General features: G+C 44.3%; 1 long non-coding RNA gene and 3 other non-coding genes across 6 annotated transcripts; all 4 read right to left on the bottom strand.

Annotated features, from left to right (window-relative positions):
- Positions 1–3,847: 3,847 nt before the first annotated feature.
- Trnac-gca (transfer RNA cysteine (anticodon GCA)) lies at positions 3,848–3,921 on the bottom strand. The gene has a single exon. It is a non-coding gene; the product is annotated as a tRNA-Cys (tRNA).
- Positions 3,922–4,102: 181 nt separating this feature from the next.
- On the bottom strand, positions 4,103–4,174 carry Trnac-gca (transfer RNA cysteine (anticodon GCA)). The gene has a single exon. It is a non-coding gene; the product is annotated as a tRNA-Cys (tRNA).
- Positions 4,175–4,358: 184 nt separating this feature from the next.
- Positions 4,359–4,432, bottom strand: Trnac-gca (transfer RNA cysteine (anticodon GCA)). The gene has a single exon. It is a non-coding gene; the product is annotated as a tRNA-Cys (tRNA).
- Positions 4,433–6,039: 1,607 nt separating this feature from the next.
- LOC135373469 (uncharacterized) lies at positions 6,040–8,133 on the bottom strand. 3 transcript variants are annotated; one of them, XR_010416473.1, is made up of 6 exons: positions 7,948–8,133; positions 7,779–7,861; positions 7,250–7,369; positions 7,054–7,153; positions 6,750–6,968; positions 6,040–6,145 (listed from the first exon to the last, which is right to left on the bottom strand). It is a non-coding gene; the product is annotated as an uncharacterized LOC135373469 (long non-coding RNA). The 3 variants fall into 3 exon arrangements; XR_010416471.1 differs by having other exon boundaries at positions 6,780–6,968; XR_010416472.1 differs by lacking the exons at positions 7,779–7,861; positions 7,948–8,133 and adding an exon at positions 7,473–7,526 and having other exon boundaries at positions 6,780–6,968.
- Positions 8,134–8,623: the final 490 nt, after the last annotated feature.

The following is an 8,623-nucleotide window of genomic DNA, read 5'->3' as shown; positions in this document are numbered from 1 at the left end:
TTGGTATAGTGCTAGGATTATTTTGAAATATTTTTAAAATGTCAGCATTTAGTATCTAACTTAAATACTTTTTAGATTCATTCATGAATTGAAAAATAAATAAAAAATAGTTCACTCTGCCAAACGGGTATGAAATGAGCATTACTAGGATTCCAGCCATACGAAGGACAACTCCATTTGGGATGGAAAAGAAGCACACTTTCGGTTTTAGCAGATCGGCATGCGCTCTACGGAAAGGGTACGATAGAGGAAGCCGTCAAATCAAAGGTCAACAACGACTTCAATGATTACGTGATTGACTTATATTTTCATGTTCTCCGAAGCCTTATCGTTCGACCTTCTTATCTGCTCAACTCGCGATTTACTCCTCAGAACATGAACCTCAAGTGTACCTGAACTGAACCGATTTTTTTTCTCTTCAACGCATGCTCCAATCCGGACAATTCTCACGTGCAAGAAAGTGGACATACAGATCCACCTATGAGTAAAGTTTCAAGCGCAGGGAGCAACGCGTCTCTGAGAGGCGGCGTCGAGCAAAAAATGTCGCGTCTCGCCGGTGTTTCGTCTTGCCCCACGTTACCCTAAGCTTCGAACGCCCACAAATTGACGAATTAAGCAAGGAAAATGTCTTCTGACTTCTGGTTAGATGCTAACGTTACACCACGCGAACATACTTTCCTTGAAGTAGAGTTCCTCAAGTGCAAGTGGGACGGATAACCAATCAAACTATTTCCATTATCTCTTATATGTCCCCCTCGCGTCTGACTGGCTGAGTGAGTGGGTGGCCGAGAAATATGTAAGAGTGAATGGGAATAGCGTGATTGGTTGTCCGTCCCCCATGTACTTCAGGCACTCTGGCTCGCGAAAAGTGTGCTGTCGTGGTGTAGCCGGTGGTGTATCTGACCGTAAGTCAGAACACCCAGGTCCGATTCCTGGCATCAGCACCATTTCCTTGGGTTGCTTAACTCGTGAAATGTTTCCATCGCGAGAGTGAAAGAGCCCCTCTCCTCTAACGCTAGGTTTCGCCGAGGCCCAAAAAGTGCGTTAAAGAAATGTTATCGCATCGAAAAAATATGGAGATTTGAGTCCCGACTAAGCCGGAACAGCCTACTCCAGAACATAAGAATGTCAGAGAAAGTAGAAAAACGGAACAAATGGAAGCCCAAGATGACCAAGAAGTTCAACAAAGAACAAGCTAGGTCAAACTAATAGTTGCATTACGGAAGCTAACGCTAAGAACAGACGGCCACAGAGTAGATGTAGACGGGACGAGCGCTGTATAGTGCCTGTGTTTTTGCGTGCCGTATATAGTCCTTTAGTGTTGCCATCGAATTAGTGTGTGTTGAGCACAGCTTGTGTATTACGTTCATAATAAATTTTGCCTTAACAACTAATGAGTCCATGTATTGAGACAATTATTCAAATGACCGTATGTACACTGTACAAGTATACAGTATCCGATTTAAATCAAATTATAAAGATTTATTTGATTTTTTAAACCATGTTTCTTTTTTTTTTTGCAACCCTGGCCTCAGCTGTTTGAGGAAACATCCTACCCCCATCCACAGTGCACATCGGCCTCATTCATCCACTACTTACCTGACCTCTAACCTTTCACACTTCGTTCCTTTCTGGCTATGCTGACGTGCCTGGCTATGTTGACGTGGCTGACGGTGCCCACTCGTGTGATTCCAACCACGCGGACCATGGGCGTACCGAGAGGGGGGAAGGAGGGGGCCGCGGCCCCCGGCGCTTCAAGGTCGCTTGTGAAAATTGTCCACTCTTTATTCGTAGACAGACTTGTGCCCGTTACCAAAAAAAAAAGGAACTAAATACCGTTGCCCGTTACTTCAGAAAAAAAGTAACTAAATACGTTACTCGTTACCAACATACAAAAGTAACGAGTTCCCGTTATTCACTGGTAACGAGTTACTTTTACGTTACCGCCGCATGTTTAAAGGAGCCAACAAACATGCCATCACTTGCCTTCAACTCTTTATTAATGAGGAATTACACTTCAGAAAAAGCTGATACTCGAAATTTGTCGTCCTTCGTGTTCCGTGTCTCTCGGTCCCTTACCATGAGTCTACAGGGTGTCCGAGAAAACGTGTCATTGAATTATAATAAAAAAACTACACCACCTAGAGTCATGCGGTCAATGGCATTTGTTCTTACTGGGTTTTTGCCACCTCCTCATGTGAATGTCGTGTAACGTAAGTTTAATTATGTAAATTTTTGCGAGCTTAAGTCGGAAATTTGCCTAGTAAAGGTCACTTTTTTACCCCACCAATGAGAAGAGCGTGTCTAATTTAGTCAAATTAATGATAATTGGCAGGGATATTCAGGAGCTGTCCCACCGGAAAAAATAGCCGAATATCATGCTCTACGGAGGTCGCGCAGAATAGCGCACGATGAATTTTTCAGCGCAATCTTTGTCAGTCCGACGAAAGGAGGTTGGAAACCCAGCCCTCCCCGACATCGCAGAAAGAGATAAAACAGGCACGGCTTATCACGTCACGGACTTTCGCTGGGATAATGCTTTCCCTCTCCCAATTTTAGGAACTGTTACTTTTGCTACTATCACTCTGTGGGCTGGCTTCGGAACCTCCTTTCGTCGCACTGAGAGCGATTGCGCTCAAAAAGTCATCGAGCGCTATGGTCCGGTGCTCCGAAAAGCATGATATTCGGCTATTTTTTCCGATGGGATAGCTCGTGAATATCACTGTGAATTATCATGAATTTGAGTGAATTCGGCACGCTCTTCATATTGGTGTGGTAAAAAAGTGACCTTTACTTGGCAAATTTCCGAGTTCAGTTCGCAAATATTTACATAACTAAACTTGGAGTACATGACATTCACACTACGAGGTGGCAAAAACCTAATAAGAACAAATGCTGTTGACCGCATGATTCTAGGTGGCGTAGTTTTTTTATTATAATTCAATGACACGTTTTCTGGGACACCCTGTATATCAGTTTCCCTGGACCTTCTCCCTTTTTCCGAAGTGGGGGTGATCGGAGAATCTGAAAACACACACACACACACACACACAAAAACGGTTTTCGTGCCACCAATCACCAACGGTTTCCCAAAACAGACGAGGGGCTGCGTCATAATTAGGGCGCTCAGAAGCTTAGCAAAGACAAGAAAAGGCTAGAGGTCGAGACGCGTTTTTTGTAGCGATAGCACAATTCTTGGGAAGGAGTGATGATCGGAGATTACGGAAACAAGAGAAAAGACAACAACACATCCAGAGAGGGACTGCAATAATACGTGGTCGTGGGTCACGCAGGTCAAATCTGCACGCGTTGTGCCAAACGGAGTGCCGAAATGTGCTCCCCCTCGCTGAAGAAAAGGAACGAGTAACGCCAGTAACAAGTTACCAATTTTTGTAACTGATTCCGTTACTATTACCATTTTTAAAAAAGTAACAGAATCGTTACTTCGTTACCAAAAAAGTAACCCTTACCAAGTAACGAGTTACTTGTAACGAGTTAGGCACAACTCTGTTCGTAGGTCGTCGTGATTCTAATATGCACCTCCGAACACCTGCACAGTCTGCAGCGTTCCTCTACAGGAAAAGAGATGAGGGGGTTGCACACTTCGCCCCCACTCCACCCGAAAGCACTTTGCCTGCCTTGGAAAAAGTCCTGGGGACGCCCATGACGGCGAGCCCATTTCGACATTACCCGCACCCTTTCTACACAAAGCATACGACAGTATGCGCACTTCGGTACGCGATCTCCCCTATATCATAACGCAAAGGGTGCTTGTGTTATATGCTCTACTACGTTGCAAATTTGATTTAGGATGACGCACTCCACAAAAACACCAAAAGCTTTCTTACGAGGGGGCGCCGGGTTTGAAGCGGGGGCCTCTCGATCTGCAGTCGAATGCTCTACCACTGAGCTACACCCCCCACATATTGTTCTTTTCGTTTCTTCCTTTATTCTTGCACGACTGGCTACGACAGTATGCGCACTTCGGTACGCCATCTCCCCTATATCATAACGCAAAGGGTGCTTCCGTTATATGCTCTACTACGTTGCAAATTTGATTTACGATGACGCACTCCACAATAACAACAAAAGCTTTGTTACGAGGGGGCGCCCGCGTTTGAACCGGAGACCTCTCGATCTGCAGTCGAATGCTCTACCACTTAGCTACACCCCCCACATACTGTTCTTTTCGTTTCTTTCTTTCTTTTTTCTTTCACGACTGGCTACGACGGTATGCGCACTTCGGTACGCCATCTCTCCTATATCATAACGCAAAGGGTGCTTCTGTTATATGCTCTACTACGTTGGAAATTTGATTTAGGATCACGCAGTCCACAATAACAACAAAAGCTTTCTTACGAGGGTGCGCCCTGGTTTGAACCGGGGACCCCTCGATCTGCAGTCGAATGCTCTACCACTGAGCTACACCCCCCACGGAATGTTCGTACTGTCCACCTATGCTGATGACATTTGCGTCTGGACGGTTGGCAAGTCCCGCCCTTCAATTCAGCGTCGGCTCCAGAGCTCACTTGATGCCATACATGCCTACTTCCTGAAAGCTGGGATGGACATCTTCACTGAGAAAAGCGCTACGCTTCCGTTTACCCGGAAAGAGATGCGCCGGTTCCAACTACACATCGGAGGATCCCCCTTAAGGCAGGTCAGGCACCACAGGTTCCTCGGTGTTGTGTTGGACCGCAACCTGTCGTGGGCAAGACACATTGATTATCTCACTTCAAAGGCGCAACGTTGGGGAAATGTGATACGTCACTTTGCCGGCTTGCGCTGGGGATGTAGTGAGCGGGACCTTCTTGCACTCCACAAAGCGCTTATTCGTGGCTCAGTAGCCTACAGCCTTCCTGCGTTGCACGGACTATCACGGACATCCGAACACAAGCTCCGTTGCGCCTTGGCGCGCAGCTTGCGGACCTGTCTTGGCGTTCCGCGTTGCGCTGAGACAAGGATGGTGGTAGCCGAAGCCAGGGAACTCCCAATTGGCGTCCTCCGCTAGAGAGAAACTTTCCGCCACTATTTGCGATTGCGCGCTCACCATCGCCGTCACCCACTGGTACAGAAGCTTCGTAAGCGGAACCACAGCAAAATCGCGCAGTGTGCGCAAGAACTAACGGACCATATACCTGCCTTCACTGTTGCCCCAACCGCTTCTTCAGTAGCACCATGGACACTGCCGAAACCATCCATCTCGTCTCACATCCCGGGAATCAAGGGGTCGAAGAGCCAAATCCCTGCTCCTGTCCTCAAGCAGGCTACTCTGGAGTGGATGGACGCTGCATACGGAAACCAAACCGCCGTATACACTGTAAGAAAATATTCCGTTTTAAAACGGGAACGAATGCTGCTATCCGTTGATGCCAGCCAAGTGCCCGTAGTCTTCCGTTGCGGCTCTGATGGTAGACGGCGAATGTACAGGAATGCACCCGTAACTGAGAAAAACGGTGTTGAGTCTGTTGTGAACTGCCAACGGCTACCACTCAGTAAATAGTACATCATCACCGAAGTGCCGTTTGGGCAAGGTACTGCTATATATCAGTAAGTATAGGAAACTGTACTCGTGATGTGCCTCTTCATTACGGCAGCAATTCACTAATTATAATGACTGGGCGCTGTCCAGTAATGAAACGATGATTCCACTTTAAAACAGGGATAAATGCTGTCGGCCATGATGCTAGCTGGTTTCATGTTGTTTTCCTTTACAGTCCTTATGATCAATGCGAGATGTCCAGAAATTTTGTTTCATTGTTAATTGTTCAATTCTCATGTTTTGTGTGTCCAGAGAGGATAGCTTTTCAATAATAACCCTTTATTTTGGAAATTACTGGAAAGACTACAAATAACTTGTGCATGACTTTGGTGGCGGAACATTTGACCGCTATGTATCACATGAGCTGAAAAGAAAAGAAAGTATTACTGAGCCTCCTTAGTCATAATACTTCCACAACAAATTAAATTATTTGATGAATAAAGAAATGGAATATACTCGTAGGAAGCATTTACAACTTACATGTTCCCATTTCTTGCTATATTCATCTGCTGCCCTCACTGCCTCACGCATTTATGTATGTAGCCCTCTTGATTTTTTTATGCCTGCTGGCTCCCTTCGTTCTCAATGATACCAACCAGGTGCCTAAAATCACAACCAATTAATAAAATTTCTTTATGAGTATTCAAAATAATTGCATGAAATATTCTTAGTTTCACATGGTGTAATGATCAGGACAAGCACTCCATTTCTCTACCAGCTATTCCAAATAAGTTTATGAAGAACACTACACGTCCACCACTGCAAGTGGCACAACAAATTTCTGAGCACATAGATAGGATTTTTTTTTCATCCGTGAAACATGCTTATCAGCATAGTTCAGCATGGCAGAGACATCACCATATGTGAAGCATATGAATGTCTCTGAAAGGTTAGCAGTTGATATGGCCTCTGCTATACGTATGTGTTACATCGCCTGCTGTATTTACTGCAGTATGTATCGTACCAGCCGAGTAAATATGTAGTATAATATAAGGAGGGTTCTTGCGAGACAGATAATCTAAGCTAGAGCAATATCTAAACTTCCAAACCAGTTTTTTGTTACTCTACTACATGACGTGAGTTTCAAAATGCTATATTTTACCTGTATGTGATATGCTCTCCTACAACATTTCAATGCATGTCACAACATTTTTTTTTTATATCTGCTGTACTCTATCCAGGTAAGCCATGCAAACAACAAATATACCTGTGAATAAATATCAGGAGTGCCTCCCACCTTCAATGGATATGCAGGGCCATGACGCTGCCATGTGTGCCACTTCCTGTTGTTGAGAGGGAAGCAGAACATTGTCTGCTTCCAATGCATCAAGTACTGTCTTGCTGAGGCTCTCCCAAGGGTAATAAATTCGTGAGAGCAGAGGCATTTGTGGGATTGGTGAAGGTGCACTCACACATGTTGACTGATCTAAACAGGAAAGCAAAACAAAAAAATGGCACTTAAAGCCCCAAGCAAGAGGGCAAAGTGGCATCTGGAGATGTATGCACTATACCTTGTTTCCATAGTCCATTTTTAACAATGAAAATGTCATCGAGGCATTTCTCAGCACCAGCAACCATACAGCGAAGTGATAACTCATCCACTAAATACACCTAGAAACAAATAACTGGTGTTACAAAGATTTTTAGAACAACAATGCAATTGAAGCTCATACGAGCATTATAAACGTTATAACAAAAGTGGCATACCTGTATGTCGCCTTCCTGACAAATTCGATGACCCACAGCAACTCTGATTAGCTCCTCAAGACATGTTACTGACACCAAGTTTTTCGTTTTGTGATCTCTACTCCTGATCTTCAGAAACGCCTAGTAAAAAAAAGAAAGAGAAAAAGCAGCAGCATTGAGCAAGCTTTGAAAACCACACACATATGTAGCAATCACTGTAGCACGCATAGGGAAATGTATGTACCTCTCATATGGAACTTTCTGTGTCAGAAAACTAGAAGTTAGTAAGCGAAACCAGAAGTATTGTATATATTTGGCAAAAATTTGGTTAAACAGACTATATACCTCCATAATCATGGTTGATCAGTGATATTCTGGGGGAGACAACAATAGAGTTTATTACTTCATAAGCTGAATATGGATGACTGTCCATTAATTCTGAGGGTCGCACACAACAATATTCACTTGTACCTGAGATTCAAGATGGTATAGCATGAGGTCTAGTAGGAAGGTTGATGGCGTTACGCGAAAAAGAAAAAATTGGCATCACCTCCGGGCCAGTTTCCACAAAGATGTGTACCAGTTTCCCATAGCACAGGTTGTACTCGTCTCTGGAGACCACAAGATAGTGTCCTGTTGTATGTATGTATGTATAGTATGTATGTATGTATGTATGTATAGTGACTGTCGAAGCACACAAGAAGGGACTGTCAACTCACAGTGCACGATGCATCTGTAATGAGGTGATGTTTTCAGCGTGCAATATGTGCTTCCTCACTGTCCACACTGCTGGCTGCAAGAAGTCAGAGAGCAAAACTTTTGAGACAATACTTTTTGTGTTGAATGTGTTGGCATTTCGTCAGGATGACACCTGGAGGAATTGGTTCTATAGTTCTTAGAAGCAGCATTACGTCCCTCTACGGTGCAAGGAACACCACTTGCAAAATCTTCATGTGATAGCAGATGGTCGAAAAGAGCTCGACGAGATGAAAATTTCTGCAGGAACAAAGTGCACCCGTATATCACCTACCAAGAGAGTGCAAAAAAGGGATCCATTTATGTACAGCCTTCAGCTGTGCGAGCAGGAAACTGTTACTAGTGAAAATTTTGACACCGCTTTGACTAGTAAAGGTACATTTGTCTGGAAAGACTGTGAAATGTGACCTCTCCGATGAATTGTAAACTGTAGAGGATTGCAATTTTGCAGACAGTAGGCCTTCCTATAGTGCAAATGCAACAGATTTCAATGGAAAGTATAACAGGCCATATCGGAATGATATCCACTTTGGAGATTGGGACACCTTCAGGTGAACCTTCCACAACAGAGGAATTCTGTTTACTCCAGCTCCAAGGGGGAAAATAGAGTCACAACATTTATCAATTTTTAGTGCGAGA

Source organism: Ornithodoros turicata, unplaced genomic scaffold (assembly GCF_037126465.1).
Source record: "Ornithodoros turicata isolate Travis unplaced genomic scaffold, ASM3712646v1 Chromosome25, whole genome shotgun sequence".
Taxonomy (NCBI): domain Eukaryota; kingdom Metazoa; phylum Arthropoda; class Arachnida; order Ixodida; family Argasidae; genus Ornithodoros; species Ornithodoros turicata.
Note: the sequence above shows the minus strand (reverse complement) of the source record. Positions and strands in the feature narration are given on the sequence as shown.